Source organism: Scyliorhinus torazame, chromosome 4 (genome assembly GCF_047496885.1).
Source record: "Scyliorhinus torazame isolate Kashiwa2021f chromosome 4, sScyTor2.1, whole genome shotgun sequence".
Classification (NCBI taxonomy): domain Eukaryota; kingdom Metazoa; phylum Chordata; class Chondrichthyes; order Carcharhiniformes; family Scyliorhinidae; genus Scyliorhinus; species Scyliorhinus torazame.
Window position 1 is genome coordinate 223,949,269 of NC_092710.1, and position 18,099 is coordinate 223,967,367.

Below are 18,099 nucleotides of genomic sequence, written 5' to 3' on the forward strand. Positions count from 1 at the left end.
CCACTGAAGATGGCACCCAACAAACGAGACATAGAACAACCCCCAGTAGTCCCCATCTCAGAACCCCTCCTGACAATTTCCTCTTGACACCATCCCTCCCTCCACTATCCCCATTTCCCCCCCCCCCCCACCAGTCACACCTAGTCACTGAAACCTGCTTAAACAGGCTCAGTAGGCCATAGCCCCTTCAACTTCAGTTTGTAGCGAGGTATCCCCCCCCGTCAGAGCCCCCCCCCCCCCCCCCCCCCCACCCCCAGAAGCAACAAAAAATAGATAAAACCGCCCACACACATACTGTCCACCTCATGTACCGAAACCCCCCCTGACCCTCATTTCAACCCAGAAAATGCTAATCTCCCCTCCCCTCCTCAAACGCCTCAAAATACAAGAGGAGAAAAGGAAAAGCCAAAAAAAACCCAAACAATCATTTCAAACAACAATAACTATATACAAAAAAGCAAGGGACACATGACAATTAAACAAAAAAACACATCTTGATACAGTAATGTACAATTACAACCCATCCCAACAGCAAAGTCCCTGTTCCGCCAATATTAGTTTAGTCCAATCCTTGAGCTTTCACAAACGCCTCCACTTCCTTCACCCCTCAAAGAAGTGATCGCTGGAGTTATGAGTAACCCTCAACTTCACTGGATACATCACACCGAAACGCACTCCACCCTTGACAGCTGACTTTGCCCTGTGGAAGGCCGTTTGCATCCTTGGCAGCTTTGCCGTGACATCTTGGTATATACGAATATCACTGCCCTCCCGGGGGCAGCACGGTGGTGCAGTGGTTAGCACTGCTGCCTCACGGCTCCGACGACCCAGATTCGATCCCTGCTCTGGGTCACTGTCTTGTGTGGAGTTTGCAGATTCTCCCCGTGTTTGTGTAGGTTTCGCCCCCACAACCCAAAAATGTGCAGGGTAGGTGGATTGGCCACACTAAATTGGCCCTTAAATGGAAAAAATTAATTGGGTACTCTAAATCTATTTTTTTTAAATCACTGCCGGCCCACCTCACCTCCCGATTCTCCTTGGCCCATCTTGGGACCTCCTTCACCTGATAGCTCTGAAAACAGATTATCAATGCTCTTGGTGGCTCATTCATCTGTGGCTTCACCCGGAGCAACTGATGGACCCTATCCAGCTCAAAGGGTGGGCTGGGGTGGGAATGGGATGTTGTCTTCCTCCCCCAACAATTTTGTAAACATTACCACAAAATAGTCCATTGGCCTCGGGCCCTCCATCCCCTCAGGCAACCCCACAAACCTGAGGTTCTGCCTCGGCGACCTATTCTCCAGGTCCTTGACTTAGCCCTTATTCTGCTCCTCCATCTTCAGTAGCTCTGCTTCCAGTGAGGCCAGCTGGTCACTGTGCTGTGACAGTGCCTTCTCCAGCCCCTCATCATGCTCCAGCACTGTCTCTGACATTTTTCCAATCGCCTCCTTGATCGGGGTCAGTGCATTCTCCACCGACTGCTTAAGGGTCTCCAACATCTCCTTCCCTTGCTGTACAACGTGGTTTATGAATTGCCTTTCGAATTCAGCTGCCATGACCTCCGGCAGCTTATCCACCGTAACTGGTGCGGCCCCACTTGATAAGCCTACTCCTGCCACCTTTTCTCCCAATGGACTCCGCATCTTGTTTGACTCTTAGAGCACGAACATTTGCACCCTTCCCAATATTCCTTTTTGGGTTTTTTGATATCCTTTTGCAAACAGCTCTCCATCGGGATGAGTCTGTACACCAGCTATCCATGGAAATAGGGTAAAAAAAAAAGGCCAAAACCTGAGGACTCTAGTGGGAGCTACCTTATGGGCAGCCCCCTCCTACATTTCGCCACCAGATATTTTGAAAACATCACCCCTTCTAACCTTATGAATGGAGGGAAGGTCATTGGTGAACTCCTACAATGATGGCCTGGCCTAAGATGATTGATCTCCAATCACCACAACCATCTTCCTTTGTGCTCAGTATGACTCCAACCAGAGGAGAGTTTCCCCCCTGATTCCCATTGACTCCAGTTTTGGTTGGGCTTCTTTATACCATGCTCAATCAGAGGTTGCTGTGATGTTAAAGGCAGTCACTCACGCCCCGTCTTTTGAGTTCAGCTCTTCAGTCCATGTTTAGACTAAGCTTACAGTGTGGTCAGGCCCTGGTGGAACCCAAACTCTGTGTCAGTGAGCAGAGTGTTGCTGAGTAAGTGTCGCTTGATAACACAGTTGACAACAATAGACCAATTGGGGCAATTGACTGGGTTTGGTTTGTCCTGAACTTTGTGGACAGGATGTCCTAGGCAGTCTGCCACGTTGTCGGATGGATGTCAATGTTGTAGCTGTACTGGAACAGCTTGGCAAGGGGCATGGCTGATTCTGGAGCACAGGTCTTCAGTACTATTTCCATAATCAGGGCTCCTTGCCGTTTCAATATTTAGTGCCTTCAGCTGTTTCTTGATATCACGTGGAGTGAATAGAACTGGCTGAAGACTGGAACCTGCGATGTTGGGGCCCTCGGGTTGAGGCAGGAATGCATCATCCACTTGACACTTATGGGTAAAGATTGTTAGAAATGCTTCAAACTTGTCTTTTTCACTGATGTGCTGGGTTCCCCCCCATGATTGAAGATGGGTTGTTGTGGAGCCTTCTCTTCCCATTATTTGTGTATTTGTCCACTACTATTCATGGATGTGGCAGGACTGCAGAACTTAGACCTGATCAGTTGGTTGTGGGATCACTGAGTGCATTCTGCTTTCACTGTTTGGTATGTAAGTAGTCCTTTGCTGTAGATTCAGAAGGTTAACACCTCATTCTTAGGTATACGTGGTATTGTTCCTGGTATGCCCTCCTGGTTGATCCCCTGGCTTGATGGTAATGGTAGATTTGGGAATATGCCTGGCCATGAGGTTGCAGATTGTGGTTGTCTACAATTCTGCTGCTGCTGATGGCATCTCATGGTTGCCCAGTTTTGAGTTGCTAGATTTGTTTGAAGCCTATCCCATTTAGCATGGTAGTTCCACACAACACAATGGAGGACATCCTCAATGTGAAGGCAGGCCTTTGTCTCCACAAGGACTGTGTGATGGTCACTGCTACCAGTATTGTCATGGACAGATGCATTTGCGATTGGTAGATTGGTGAAGATGAGGTCAAGTAGGCTTTTTCCCTCTTGTTGATTCCCTAACCGCCTGCTGCAGACCCAGTCCTATAACTATCCCTTTTAGAACTCTTACATCTCGGTTAGCAATGGTGCGACTGAGCAACTCCTCATGATGGACATTGAAGTCCCCCATCCAGAGTACATTCTCTGCTCTAGCCACTCTTGGTGCTTACTCCAAATGGCGTTCACATGGAGGAGTATTGATTCATTAGCTGAAGAGGGGCATTCAGTAGTAACCAGCAGGTTTCCTTGCTCAAATTTACTTTGATGCCTTGAGTATACTTGAGTTCAGAGTCGATGTTGAGAACTGCCAGGGTAACTCGCTCCTGACTGTATACCACTGTGCTGCCACCATCCCTTGCCAACAAGACAGACCCAGGGATGCCGAATGTCCTAAGGTATGATTTTGTGCATATGACTATATCAGGTTGTTATCGAATAGTCTGTGGGACAGTTCTCCCAATTTTGGCACAAGACGTCAAATGTTAGTGAGGAAGACTTTGCAGGGCCAACAGGGCTGGGTTTGCCGTTGTCGCTTCTGATGCCTCGGTCAATGCTGGGTGATCTGACCAGTTTCATTTCTTTTTGTAGACTTTGTAGTGGTTTGATGCAATTGAGTGGCTTGCAGGCCAATTCAGAGGGCATTTACGAGTCAACCACATTGCTGTGGGTCCAGAGACACATGTAGGTCAGACCAGGTAAGGACAGCAGATTTCCTTCCGTAATGGACGTTAATGAACCAGATGGGTTTTTACAACAATTGACAATGGTTTCATGGACATTAGAGGAGAGGAACTTGCAGTGGTAGGGAGATGGTCCAGTGGTCATGGTCTACATGGGTGCCAACAACATAGGTAGAATTAGGAAAGTGGTTCTGCTGAGTGAGTTGGAGCAGTTCAGGGTTAAATTAAAAAGCAGAACTCAAAGGTAATAATGTCTGGATTACTCTTTGACCCAGGAGCAAATTGGCATAAGGTAATTCCATGTGTGCAGAAAGAATGGAGAAATGTATTTTGACTCATGGGGCACTGACACCAGTACTGGGAAAAGTGGGAAATAGCAAATGTGACTCCTCTATTCATGAATGGAAGAGGACAAATAGCAGGAAAGGAAATTGCAGGCCAGTTAGTTTAACATAGGTCATAGGGAAATTGCTGCAATCTATTATTAAGGAGGTTATAGCGGGACATTTAGAAAATGTTAGTGTAATCAAGCATTGTCAATATGGTTTTGTGAAAGGGAAATCATGTTTGCCCCAATTTTTGGAGTTATTTGAGGCAGTAACCAGCAGTATGGATAACAGGGAGCCTGTGAATGTACTATACTTGGATTTTCAGAAGGCGCCTGACAAGATGCCATATCAAAGGTTATTGCATAAAATAAGAGCTCATAGTGTTGGGGGTGACATATTAGCATGTATATAGTGCTGATATCTTAGCTAACAGGAAGCAGAGAATTGGGATAAATAGGTCATTTTTAAGTTGCAAGATGTGATGAGTAGGGTAACCCAAAGGTCAGAACTGGGGCCTCAACTATTTACCAATACAGAAGCTGTATTTTGTTTTAAATTAAGGGGAAATTTAGCGTGGCCAATCCACCTATCCTGTACATCTTTGGGTTGTGGGGGTGAGACCACAAAAGCAGTATATTACTAGAGCGAGATTGCAGAACTCTTGAGGTACAGCGAGATCTTAGTGTCCAAGTACATGAATCAGGAAAAGTTAGTATGCAGGTACAACAAGTGATTAGGAAGGCAAATGGAATGTTCCCGGCAAGGACAATGAAATACAAAGTAGGGATGTTTTGCTACAATTTTACCTGTTGGTGAGACCATATCTAGAATACTGTGAACAGTTTTTATTCTTCCTATTTAGGAAAGGATATAAATGCGAGAAGGTTCACTCAACTGATTCCTGGAATGAGGGTGTTATCTTACAAGGAAAAAAATAGATAGGCTGGGCTTCTTCACGGCGTTCCCGTGGTGGTCATGATAGTGGGAGAAGTGCCAAATGGCCGCGACCAGCATTTTTAGAGAATGATGGTTGCTGATGCCTTTTAAATGAGAAGGAATTGAGGTGGTGTACAATCTTCCGGCCAGAAGAGGCAGCAGTGAGCAAGTCGTTCGCCCTTCATGTACACTTGACATCTGCATGTAGGTGCTTGTGGCGCCAACTCACGGAGGAGAGCGTCTTCCATTTTCTAGCTGCCGGCAAACAAGGCAAGAGGACTGTGAAGGTGAATTGTTTTCTTACAAGAAAGAGACGGCCCGAGACACAAATAGGCAGAGTACCTAGTGGCCAGCATCTCTCATCTGAATCTGCTGGAGAGAGAGTCCAAGGCAGGACTGCACAGAGCTCTAGGGCCTCTGGTTAACAGCTTACAAAGAAGAAACTTGACTCGGGAGCCAAGTAGTATAAAGATGATTTCTTGAGGTATGATTTTGTCAGTTGCAAATGAGGATGCAAAGCCCATGTGTGTTATATGCAGGGAAGTACTGGAAAAAGAGAAAAGTTTCAGATTTTGAAAGAGAAGTGGTGGGTGAAAAAATTCCTTTTGAGGTTGAGATGTCAGTTATTAACTTACAGCTGACTCCAAGATAAACGACTAAGCTGTTGTGACACAAAACTAGAAAATGTTGGACAATCGCAGCAGGTCTGACAGCATCTGTGGAGAGAAAAGAGAGCTAACGTTTCGAGTCTGGATGACTCTTTGTCAAAGCTGTTGTACCTGACCTGTGACAACACATTTAAAAACATGGCAAACGCCCATTAGACTGTCAGCATTCTGGAGTAGCATCTCACAAGAGTACCAAGTGCTGAGTATTTTGCTGCTACATGACAACCTACATGTGCGCGGTTGTATTTTTCATTTTCACAAAGATGAAGACTGCGCAAAGGAATCGCGCATTGCCCTCCTCCTGTGAACCTGTTTGGAGTGAGATTGTGAGGACTAAGTAGGCTCTCCTTTCGAATTAAGGGTGAGCAAAATGTGGCTTGGGTCGTGAAGGTCGGCCGGTGTGAGTCCTGAAGGTTGGCCAGTTGGCAGAAGTGGATCCCGGGGGGAAATAAGTTTGAAAAACAATGTTTGAACATATTCAGTAATCCATCAACAGCTGTGTGCCTAGCTGCAGTTTGTAGAAAATATTTGAACGTTCTTATCATTTTGTTGGAGGTTTTTGTTGGGCGAGAATAATATTGAAAATAAATAGTTGAATTAATTTTTGAAATATTACAATGTTTTCAACATCTAGAAAACTGCATTCTCTTCCTCTCGATGTGGAAACAACAAGGAAAAGCTCAATTTCAACAGGGAGCTGTGATCAATATTAAATGAAATTAGCTTGAAATTTTCTGGAGTGGCTTACACTCCACGGATGTTGCAATAAGTTCTTCCAGTGAGTAGCTCAGCAAGATAACCAAGGAAGTTCCAGATGTGATTCTGAGTCAATGCTGAGCTTTTAGACTTATCTAGCCCTCCGTGAGGCAGGGGAAAATTGCCCAGGGCTGATTGTTGCCTGCAGGATGTGCTGACGTTGGATGAGGACAGGATTGAAAAACCTGCAATGCCCTGCCCCAGTTGTAAATAGGTTGGTGATCAACTATGACTGGTTTGAATCTCTGCAAAATAGATGCTACCTGATGATGCATTCTACCTGATGATGCACTATGCGGCTGGAAATCATGTGTGCTGTCAAGAAGAGAAAGGCAGGAAGAAGAGTAAAATTGGTTTTAAGGAGTGGGTCATGTGAGCGTACTAAGATTGTTATTCCTAAATGGATATAGGGTAGAAATGAGATAGTAATTCTAACTACCAGTAGAACCTGTAGAGCAGGCCAGCCTGCCCCCATGAACAACTTGGAGAATCATCCTTTGACTTGTGCTAATATCTTGTTTAATGCACAACTCTTGTCTCACTGTACTCTGAATCAATTGTAGCGTACTTTTATTTAGCTTCCTGTTACCAAACCTTTGGCTTTTATTTAAATAGACTGAAATGATTAAGGGGATAATTTGGCAATCATTGCAACCGGTAGCTCTTCCCAGAGGGATATAATTCATCGGAAAAAAAATCACCATGCTATGCATTCAGCAGCCCTGCACTGAAACAGTACCAGTAGAGCTGGTGTGTGCGTGTATGTAGCAGAATGCTGTCTTCCAAATGGAACTAGAAATGTTATTGCTATAATCCTGTGAGACCTTCAGTGTTAAAAAAAAATCCAAAGAATTAAGCGACAGACTCATTTAGACTTTAGATAAACATTTAGATAAACAACAACACCTCTTCCACGCTAGTCCTCAATACTGGGGCCCTGCAAGGCTGTATACTTAGCCCCCTACTATATTCCTTATACACACATGGCGATATGGCAAAATTCGGCTCCAACTCCATCTACAAGTTTGCTGAAGACACAACGTAGTTGGTTGGATCTCAAACCGCGATGAGTCAGTGTACAGGAGGGAGATAGAGAACCGAGTGACATGGTGCAACTACAGAAATCGATTCCTCAATGTCAGCAAAACTAAGGAGCTGGTCATTGACCAGGAAGCAAAGTTCCATACACACCCCTGTCTGTATCAATGGTGCCAAGGTGGAGATGGTTGACAGCTTCAAATTCCTAGCTGTGCACATCACCAACAATCTGTCCTGGTCCACCTACGTCGATGCTATGACCAGGAACGTACAACAGTGCCTATATTTCATCAGGAAACTAAGGAAATTTGCATGTCCACATTGACTCTTCCCAATTTTTATAGATGCACCATAGAAACATCCTATCTGGCTGCACCACAGCCTGATCTGGCAACTGCTTGGCCCGAGACCGTAAGAAACTACAGAGAGTCATGCACACAGCTTAGTCCATCACACGAACCTCTGCCTACACCTTCCACTGTCTTGGGAAAGTGGCAGCTTGATCAAAGACCCCTCCCACCTGGGCTATTCTCTCTTCCAACCTCTTCCATCCGGCAGAAGATAGAAAAGTCTGAGAACACATACTAGCAGATTCATAACAGTTTCTTCCCCGCTGTTATCAGACTCCTGAATGGCCCTCCTATGGACTGAACTGATCTGCCTATGCATCTTTTTACTATGGTAACACTATACTTCGTATGCTTCACCCGATGTCGATGTCTTTGCATTTACATTGTGTATTTATCGTATGTCCTATGTTTTTCATGTTTGTAATGATCTGCCTGGACTGTACACAGAACAATACTTTTCACAGTACCTCGGTACACGTGAAAAACTAATTCTAAATTTTGTTAAATTGTACTTTGCTTAGTATTTAAAAATCCATTTACATTTATTTTTTAGTTGACCAATGGAGGTGTCGCAATACTATATTAAACTTGTCGAGGGTGACTACATCTGTTAGTTATTTAATATTTTTCCTAATTTGGGAATTAAAATGGCTGGTTGGAGACAATTCAGAAAGTGATATTTTGCATATTCTGGAGTAACTTCATGAAGTTCATCAGTGACATTGTGAAAAATGCAGCTAACTACAGACTACAGGGACACAGTGACAAATACGATAGCGGATGGAATTCTTCTTAAAAAAATGGCGAATTGTCAGGTTTTGACTGAAAACCGGCATGCTTCTCCTGAAAAACAGAGCCAGGTTTTCACTCCAGACCTTTGTCACTTCATCAAAAAAATGCAAGGAGGCATGTTTTGCACCATCACTCTGGCGAGACGATCCCTCAAAGAGTCACCATGCCTGGCCATGTCCCTTACCACCTGGGGGCTATACCCACTTCTGAGCCATCAGTGCTCATCACGACTGGTTTCTTCTTTTGGCGGAACACCTCACGACACCAGAAGCAATGGCGTTAAGCCGTTTATGAATATTTGATACATTTTGTTACCATTTGGGACGGCGGGAAGATCTCAAACTGAGATGTAGCTCCAGCAAAGCCGGTTATGGCCCTCTCATGAGAGTTAGCAGCCATAACGGGATTTGCACCCGCATTGACCCTGCCCAGCAATTCTGGATGAATGTCCATGTACTCATTTGTAAACTTGCATGATTTCATCACTTTTTATATTTATGTGGTTTTGCCAATCTTAAGATTATTCCAGAGGGTCTAATAGATCAATGGTTCCCAACCTTTTTTACTTCATGACACACCTTTATATTGTAAAAAAAATGTTGAGGCATATCTATTTTCTCCAACTAAACAGCTCTCTTGCAATAGCCTTTTATCTCTAAAGTCTCCTAAAAATATGTCAAGCCATCATGTATTACAATTTTCTTAAGTTTATCACCATTTTCAGGTACAATATTGGAGCATGTTTCTCCATTTCTTGGCTTTATTATTCTGTTTCTTACTTCTGTCTTCCCTGGGAACATTTCTTTTTACCTCTCCCTACCTTCTCACCTGTTTTTTTTCCAACTTTTCCCTTCCTTCTCCCAGGCTTTTGTGCCATATTTGTGTTTTTGCGCAGGCGCATGGGGCCTTTGTCTTCAACTCTGTGGCCGGCATCTCCAATCTTCAAAGAACCTGTGTATGCGTTAGTCGGGAAAGGGCTGCACATGCGCAGTTCAGAATGTTTTATGTTGGTAATCCAAACCATGCATGCGCCAGCCACACATGTGCAGTTCTGATTTTTTTTACATCGGTTAGGCGATGGACCTAACCGATGTAAAAACTCCTAACCGCCCATGTGAGGCCTATTCCCAGCCAGTGCATGCGTGGAAGGCCTGAAGTTCATCGGGACTTGGAGATGCTGACCACAGAGCTGAAAATGAAGATTAGATTTAGTTTATTGACATTAATGTTTAATTGTTTTGAATCTTATTTTGCGGTACACTTGTCGAGCCTTCACAGCATGCCAGTGTGCGGCACACCGGTTGGGAACCTCGATCATGGTTTATAGAGGGGAGGGTAAGGGTCCGTAAGCTCTCAGAACACTTAAGATGTCACACATCCTGACCCTCGCGCCCCAATGCCTGTCCACCATCTAGAAGGCAGAGTGCAGCTTCAACAGCACTCGAGAAGCTTGACACCATCCAGGACAAAGCAGCCGCTTGATTGCTCCTCCTTCCACAAACCTTCAAACCCTCCATCACTGACAAACAGTGGCAGCAGTGTGTACCATCTACAAGATGCACTGCAGTAACTCACCAAGGTTCCTCAGATAGCACCTTCCAAACCCATGACCACAACCATCTAGAAGGAAAAGAGCAGCAGATTCCTGGGAACCCCACCACCTGGAGGTTCCCCTCCAAGTCAATCAGTACCCTGACTTGGAAATATATCGCCATTTTTTCACTGTTGCCAGGGCAAAATCCTGGAACTCTCTCTCTTAACAGCACAGTGGGTGTACCAACAACTAAAGTGTGGCACGGTAGCACGGTGGGTAGCACTGTTGTTTCTCAGGGCCAGGGACCCGGATTCAATTCCCGGCTTGGATCACTGTCTGTGCGTTCTTCCCGTGTTTCTGTGGATTTCCTCCAGGTGTTCCAGTTTCCTCCCACAAGTCCTGAAAGACGTGCTTGTTAGGTGAATTGGACATTCTGAATTCTCCCTCCGTGTACCCGAAAAGGCGCCGGAGTGTGGCGACTAGGGGATTTTCACAGTAACTTCATTGCAGTGTTAATGTAAGCCTACTTGTGACACTAATAGAGATTATTATTACACCCCAAGGACTGCAGCGGTTCAAGAAGGCAACTCACCACCACCTTCTGAAGGGCAACTAGGGATGGGCCATAAGACCATAAGACATAGGAGCAGAAGTAAGGCCATTCGGCCCATCGAGTCCACTCCACCATTCAAGCATGGGTGATTTCAACTCCATTTACCCGCTCTCTCTCCATAGCCCTTAATTCCTCGAGAAATCAAGAATTTATCAACTTCTGTCTTAAAGACACTCAACGTCCCGGCCTCCACCGCCCTCTGTGGCAATGGATTCCACAGACCCACCACTCTCTGGCTGAAGAAATTTCTCCTCATCTCTGTTCTAAAGTGACTCCCTTTTATTCTAAGGCCTTTTATTCCCAGGTCCTAGTCTCCCCTGCTAATGGAAACAACTTCCCTACGTCCACCCTATCTAAGCCATTCATTATCTTATAAATTTCTATTAGATCTCCCCTCAACCTCCTAAACTCCAATGAATATAATCCCAGGATCCTCAGACGTTCATCGTATGTTAGGCCTACCATTCCTGGGATCATCCATGTGAATCTCCGCTGGACCCGCTCCAGTGCCAGTATGTCCTTCCTGAGGTGTGGGGCCCAAAATTGCTCACAGTATTCTAAATGGGGCCTAACTAATGCTTTATAAAGCTTCAGAAGTACATCCCTGCTTTTATATTCCAAGCCTCTTGAGATAAATGACAACATTGCATTTGCTTTCTTAATTACGGACTCAACCTGCAAGTTTACCTTTAGAGAATCCTGGACTAGGACTCCCAAGTCCCTTTGCACTTCAGCATTATGAATTTTGTCACCGTTTAGAAAATAGTCCATGCCTCTATTCTTTTTTCCAAAGTGCAAGACCTCGCACTTGCCCACATTGAATTTCATCAGCCATTTCTTGGACCACTCTCCTAAACTGTCTAAATCTTTCTGCAGCCTCCCCACCTCCTCCATACTACCTGCCCCTCCACCTATCTTTGTATCATCGGCAAACTTTGCCAGAATGCCCTCAGTCCCGTCATCTAGATCGTTAATATATAAAGAGAACAGCTGTGGCCCCAACACTGAACCCTGCGGGACACCACTCGTCACCGGTTGCCATTCCGAAAAAGAACCTTTTTATCCCAACTTTCTGCCTGACAGCCAATCGTCAATCCATGTTAGCACCTTGCCTCGAATACCATGGGCCCTTATTTTACTCAGCAGTCTCCCGTGAGGCACCTTATCAAAGGCCTTTTGGAAGTCAAAATAGATAACATCCATTGGCTCTCCTTGGTCTAACCTATTTGTTATCTCTTCAAAGAACTCTAATAGGTTTGTCAGGCACGACCTCCCCTTACTAAATCCATGCTGACTTGACCTAATCCGACCCTGCACTTCCAAGAATTTAGAAATCTCATCCTTAACAATGGATTCTAGAATCTTGCCAACAACCGAGGTTAGGCTAATTGGCCTATAATTTTCCATCTTTTTCCTTGTTCCTTTCTTGAACAGGGGGGTTACAACAGCAATTTTCCAATCCTCTGGGACTTTCCCCGACTCCAGTGACTTTTGAAAGTCCTAGAGGACTTTTGAAAGATCATAACTAACCCCTCCACTATTTCTTCAGCTATCTCCTTTAGAACTCTAGGATGTAGCCCACCTGGGCCCGGAGATTTATCAATTTTTAGACCTCTTAGTTTCTCTAGCACTTTCTCCTTTGTGATGGCTACCATATTCAACTCTGCCCCCTGACTCTCCTGAATTGTTGGAATATTACTCATGTCTTCTACTGTGAAGACTGACGCAAAGTATTTATTTATTTCCTGTTATTTCCTTGTCTCCCATCACTAGATTACCAGCGTCATTTTGGAGCGGCCCAATGTCTACTTTTGCCTCCCGTTTGTTTTTAATGTATTTAAAGAAACTTTTACTATCATTCCTAATGTTACTGGCTAGCCTACCTTCATAATTGATCCTCTCTTTCCTTATTTCTCTCTTTGTTATCCTCTGTTCGTTTTTGTAGCCTTCCCAATCTTCTGACTTCCCACTACTCTTTGCCACATTATAGGCTTTCTCTTTTGCTTTGATGCATTCCCTAACTTCCTTTGTCAGCCATGGCTGCTTAATCCCCCCCCCCCCCCCCCCCTCTGATAACCTTTCTTTTCTTTGGGATGAACCTCTGTACTGTGTCCTCAATTACTCCCAGAAACTCCTGCCATTGCTGTTCTACTGTCTTTCCCACTCGGCTCTGCTCCCAGTTGATTTTCGTCAGTTCCTCCCTCATGCCTAAATAAATGCTGGCCTAACCGGCAACGTCCATATCCTGCAAATGAATTTTTAAAAATATATATTTTCTTCAAAGAGATTTTTAAATGCCATTTGCTTGTGTTTTCTATTTCTGGGTAAGCAGTCATGCTCGGTGATCTTTGCAGATTTCTGGGTGTGGAGTTTGGGACGTTTAAGAGGGAATAAAGTTATAAAATTCTGGTATTCCTGAGGCACAATTTCTTTTGGGTGGAATTTTTTTTAAGGTTTAATGAATGAATCCAGTTTAAATCTGGAAAAAGAGTGTGCATGAATCAGAAGTGTAACTCGTAATCCTTTAAAGTAATTCATGGCATCTCCGAATCTTGTGATTAAACTGATGTTCATTAACAATTTTAGAAATCATTTTTTTCTGTCTCATAGAACATCGAACAATACAGCGCAGTACAGGCCCTTCGGCCCACGATGTTGCACCGAAACAAAAGCCATCTAACCTACACTATGCCATTATCATCCATATGTTTATCCAATAAACTTTTAAATGCCCTCAATGTTGGCGAGTTCACTACTGTAGCAAGTAGGGCATTCCACGGCCTCACTACTCTTTGCGTAAAGAACCTACCTCTGACCTCTGTCCTATATCTATTACCCCTCAGTTTAAAGTTATGTCCCCTCGTGCCAGCCATTTCCATCCGCGGGAGAAGGCTCTCACTGTCCACCCTATCCAACCCCCTGATCATTTTGTATGCCTCTATTAAGTCTCCTCTTAACCTTCTTCTCTCCAACGAAAACAACCTCAAGTCCATCAGCCTTTCCTCATAAGATTTTCCCTCCATACCAGGCAACATCCTGGTAAATCTCCTCTGCACCCGCTCCAAAGCCTCCACGTCCGTCTCATGTTGCAACATTTCCATTCATCACCGTCTGAAAGAGCACTTCACCCAAATCCACATCCCTGCCCAATCCCAGTAACCCTATAACCTACATACTCATCCCTGGACATTATGGGGCAATTTAGCATGGCCAATCCACATAACCTGCACATTATATGGATTATGGGGTTCCTCCAGGTGCTCCCAGACACGTGGAGAATTGTCAAACTCCAAACGGACATCACCCAAGGCCGTCATAGGGAGTGATTCTCCCAAAATGGAACAAAGTCCCTTAGCGAGCACGTTTATCTGCGTGTTTCCCGGAGCTTGCAGTGCCGAGAAACATGTGGCTATTCAACCCAACTCGCTTTGTATAACGGGCCTGAACGACGAATGCAAGGCCAAGGCTCCACATGGACTTGTTTTGTACAGTGGGGTGCTCCGCTTGCCTAACAAGCAATGCTTACATGTATCTTTTAACCTTAATACACGATTTCCCATTCAAAAGCATGTAAGACAAACATACAGCTCTCAACTTTACTTAGGCAGGCAATAATGATACATGTATTTATAGAATATATTCTTGTTGTTGGTATAGCTCCTTAAGACCCCTTTTCGAAAGCTGAACTCTGCATCAGCTTTTCATGACCTTTCCCAGTGGCTTTCCAAATCCTTCGCCCCACTTGTTCGAACAGGATTCTTTTCTCTCTCTGAGCACTGTCCAGCCCATCAAACAATGGCTCTGTCCTGGGGTGTCCAGATTTGAACTCATTGGTATCTGGGCTTTTGATTGTACGCTCCCATTTACACAAAAGTGCAGGGCCATGCTGTGAAGATTAAATTAATCTCCAAATTACGGACAAAAGAGACCATCAGATTCTTTAATGGGATAATGGCTGGTTAGATCAGAGTGTCCCAGAGAGCAATGGATCCTGAGTGAATCACCCGGCTGAACAGGGGTATCCACTGTTTATTGCCAAGAACAAATTTAAGTCTGAATGGGACAATGTAACTCAGGCCAGGTGTGGCATATACCTCTGACTCAGTGCTAGCAGTTTTACCCTCCGTCTGTTAACCTCTAAATTGCCCACTACATCTTAGATCCCATTTCTGGATCCAATATCCTAACATCTCCATATCATAACACCTCCCTCTTACAGAAAAAATGAACCATCAATATACACAGATGACTTCATACTCTGAACCCTTTTAAACTTTAAACATTTCTTAAGATTACATACAATTTACATTCTATACGATATATATCATTTTACATTTTTAAACGAGCAAACATCACACATGTAAATGCTCGCATTCAAAGCATTGTCTTGCATCTTTGACTTTGTCTATATATAAATGTTTCTGGAACCTACCTCTTCATTCACCTGAGGAAGGAGCAGTGCTCCGAAAGCTAGTGATTTGAAACAAACCTGTTGGACTTTAACCTGGTGTTGTAAGACTTCTTACTGTGCTCACCCTAGTCCAACGCCGGCATCTCCACATCATGGGAATTCTGTGATGAGTAACTTGTCTTCTGACTCTCTAAAGCCTGATTCAACTATGAGAAGGGGTATGGTCAACGGAGGACTGAGAGTATTGTACCTAAATGCACGCAGTATACGAAACCAGGTAAATGAGCTTGTTTCACACATTGAAATTGGCCGTCACTATGTTGTGGGCATCACAGAGACATGGCTGCAAGGGGATCAGGGCTGGGATCTAAATATCTAAGGATATGTATCCAATTGAAAGGACAGGCAGAGGGGGCAGGGTTACATTGTTAGCAAGGAATGAAGTTAAATCAATAGCAAGAAGTGATACAGGATCAGATGGTGTAGAATCTGTGTGGGTAGAGTTGAAGAATTGCAATGGAATAAAAACCCTCATTGGAGTTATGTGCAGGCCCCATAGCAGTAGTCAGGATGTGTTGCAGAAAATAAATCAGGAAATAGAAAGGCAATATTATAATAATTATGGGAGACTTTAATATACAGATGGACTGGGAAAATCAGGTTGGTAGAAGATCCCAAGAAAAGAACTTGTGGAATGTCTCCGAGATTTTTTTGGGAGCAGCTTGTGGTAGAGCCCACTAGGGAATGGGCAATTCTGGATTTGGTGAGGTGTAATGAGGCAGACTTGATTATGGAGCTTAAGGTGAAGAAATCCTTAAGGGCCAGTGACCAAATGATCGAATTTACCATGCAGCTTGAGAGGGAGAAGCTGGAATCAACTGTTTTACAATTGAGTACAATGACATGAGGGGGGAGCTGGCGAGAGTTGTTTGGAGTGGGAGCCTAGCAGGAAAGACAGTGGAACAGCAATGGTAGGGGTTTTTGGGGGTTATTCGGGAGGCGCAGCAGAAATTCATCCCAAGGAGGAGAAACATGTTAAGGGGAGGAAAAGGCAACCATGACTGATGAGGGAAGTCAAGGACAGCATAAAAGCAAAAGCACACAAGGTGGCAAGGGTTAGCGGGAAGCCAGAGAATTGGTAAGTCTTTAAAAGTGAGCAGAGGAGAACTAAAAAAGCAATAAGGGGGTGAAGATGAAATATGAGTGTAAGCTAGCTAGTAATATAAAAGAAGATCGCAAGAGGTTTTTTTTTGGTCTATAAAAGGTAAGAGAGAGGCAAGAATGGACATTGGACCACTGGAAAATTAGGCTGGAGAAGTAGTAATAGGAAACAAAGAAATGGCAGAGGAATTGAATAGTTACTTTGCATCAGTCTTCGTGGATGACACCAGTGGGATGCCAGAGCTCCAGGAGAATCAGGGGGCAGAGATGAGTGTCAACACTAAGAAGGTTCTGGGGAAACTGAAAGGTCTGAAGGTGGATAAATCACCCGGACCGGATGAACTACAGAGTTTTGGAGGTGAAAGCTGAGGAGATTGCAGAGGCATTAGTGGTGATCTTTCAGGAATCACCTGGAGGCAGGGAAGGTCCTAGAGGACTGGAAAAAGGTAGTAGCTACACCTATTTAGGAAGGGAGGGAGGCAGAAGATGAAAAATTATAGGCCGGTTAGCCTGACTTCAATTGTTGGCAAGATTTGAGAGTCCATTATTAAGGATGAGATTGTGGTGTACTTAGAAGTGCAGGATAAAATAGGACTGAGTCAGCACAGATTGGTGAAGGGGAGGTCATGCCTGACAAATCTGTTCTTTGAAATGGTAAGGAGGAAGTTAGACCAAGATCTATTATGATTTCCAAAAGGCCTTTGACAAGGTGCCGTACAGGAGGCTACTAAATAAGATAAGAGCCCATGATGTTAGGAGCAAGGTACTGACCTGGATAGAGGTTTGCCTCACTGCAGGATGTGGTAGTGCAGTTAATGCTGTGAGCTAGGTATAACCGTGACTTGTTTGACAAGCTGCCCAGAATGTTAAACATGGTCACATCACAAGTTCCTATAGTACGGCGTAGTGCAATGCTTCACATTTTAAAAAGTTACTTATTTCCTGTTTATTGTTTAAACTATAAAGGAAATATTTTAGAGCATATTAAAATTTTCTTCATGGTTGTTTGCATATTTAATGTTGCTGTGATGGAATTTTCCAAAAAATTATTATTGAATCACTGTTTGAAAGAAAGAAGACAATTAAAGTAATACCATAATCTAAGCATATACGTTTAATGACCAAACTATCAAGTGAACTCACTTCCCCATGGCATGAGTGTCCTTTTGTTGCTGAAGGTTTGTTGTTGTTTCTCTTCCTGCACCTAGTGGTGCACAAGGCAGATTTTCATCTGTTTCCATAGCTAGTTTTTCCTGGAATAAGTCGCTAGCCTGTCACTTATAGTTTGAGGAGTGCAGCTACACATCAAACATGGTGGAGCAGGAGTTCCCACTCCTACCGCCTGCCATTGGTGTGTTTTGGAAGGATTTTGCAGGTTTGTACTCAACCTGTTTGCTGTGTTATGAACACACCTTTGTCAGCCATCACGTCCTGGAGTGGGACTCGAACCCAGAGCTCTGGCTCAGAGTAGAGATGCTATCCACTGAGCCACAAAACCTCCTTCACTGCTGAAGAGTAGTACAGACAAATTATGGGTACAGTGGTTATTTCTGTAAAGTCTGCTTTGTTTAAATTGGTCAAGTTCCTGAAGTGCTATGGAGAATTATACTCCTGAAAACAAGTCTTGGGTACATCTGGTTTCATATTGTTTACAAGGGACATGGATGGA

The 18,099-nt window shown here is 44.1% G+C and overlaps 1 protein-coding gene across 3 annotated transcripts in view; it reads left to right on the forward strand.

The window, feature by feature from the left end:
* The window catches only part of gopc (golgi-associated PDZ and coiled-coil motif containing), a 74,296-nt gene that overhangs the window by 16,422 nt on the left and 39,775 nt on the right, over nt 1-18,099 (forward strand). The window lies entirely within an intron of this gene.